This window comes from Thamnophis sirtalis, unplaced genomic scaffold (assembly GCF_051295495.1).
Source record: "Thamnophis sirtalis isolate CommonGarterSnake01/CBP01778 unplaced genomic scaffold, rThaSir2_p1.2 scaffold_14, whole genome shotgun sequence".
In the NCBI taxonomy this organism is placed as follows: Eukaryota; Metazoa; Chordata; class Lepidosauria; order Squamata; family Natricidae; genus Thamnophis; species Thamnophis sirtalis.
In genome coordinates, this window is record NW_028261394.1 from 9,503,270 (window position 1) to 9,504,791 (window position 1,522).

Here is a 1,522-nt window from a genome sequence, read left to right on the forward strand (position 1 = left end):
GGTTCCACCAGTGACCCGGAAAGCAGGCCACACCTACAGAAGAGGTTCCAAAAGTTTTTGAAACCCACCATTGACACACACACACACAGAGAGAGAGAGAGAGAGAAACAGACAGACAGACTCACACAGAGAGAGAAAGAGAAAAAAGGAAGGAAAAAATAAAGAAAAAAGAAAAAAAGAAAGAAAAAGTGTGAGAGAGAGATGAAAGAAAAAAAGGAAAAAGGGACAGAGAGACAAAAGGAAGGAGAGAGAGAGAGAGAGAGAGAATGAATACATGGCCGGCAAGCCACTCCCACCAGGTCACATGGCCAGCAAGCCACTTCCACAAAGGAGGCCAGACCCACAGAGTAGGTTCGAAAAATTTTTGAAACCCACCACTGCTGTGCACCTGTGTCTTTATTCCCGAGTCGGCCCTTGTTCCTTAACTGTTCCCTTCTCTTGACAGCTCTGTGCATGCACACATCAGGAACAGGCTCCAGTTGTTCTTCTGCCCCACTGATGTCCGATTCCGAAGGCAGCTGATAACTGTCAGAAGGCCCTGGCTCCCTCTCTGCCTCCAACGCAGAGCTTTCGTCAGAGCCTTCCCCAGACCCCAGGACTGGCCCTTCCCTTGGTTCCTCCCCAACCTCCTCACTGCCACCAGCTCCACTGGCCGCTGATGGGCCACAACAGGGAAATTATGATCACTCCTGTCATCTTGATGGGTATCTCATAAAACCGAAAATCTACCATCACCGGACTGTGAAAACATGTGCAACCACTAGAAATCGATGAACAATTAGAATTTGTTGTTGCCATTTGTAATTTTGCAGCAGCAAACTTCCTGCTAATAACCGATTTATCTTCAGAAAGAAGAGAATTTATCCTTAGAACCAAGGGTCTTTCCGATGTAAGACCAAAAGAGACAAGGAGATTTTCCCCTGCCAGATCTATAACTTCAAAAGATGTTCTGGAAGGAGTCTTAGGAACAAAGAATGTGACTATATGATGGTGAACCATCCTTAAATCTATCAGCTATTGTATTTAAACAGGGACCAAAGTCCACACTCAATAACACTGATGATATTAGCTAGTTGGGTGATGACATGTCAGCAAGCAAACCACGAAGCTCGGAGAATACCAAGGACCCCATAGTCCTCCTCCTCCTCCTCTTCTTCCTCCCCCTCCTCTCTGCAAACCCCACCGCTTTTAGCACTGAAAAAAAGTAACAACTGTCTTGCTTAGCGGTAGAAATTTTGGGCTCAACTGTCCTAAGTCCAGGACTACCTGTAATAGGGCTGGAAGGGACCTTGGAGGTCTTCTAGTCCAAATCTTTGCCTATGACAGGAGATCAATACAATTTCAAACAAATGGCTATCTGTTTTTTTATTATTATTAGCACTGATGCTGTGACCTAGTTTGGTAATGAAACGTCGGCCAGAAAACAATCAAGCTCAGAGATCATCCTCCTCCTCCTCCTCCTCCTCCTCCTCCTCCTCCTCTCTGCAAACCCCACTCCTTCTAGCATTGATGATGTTACTTA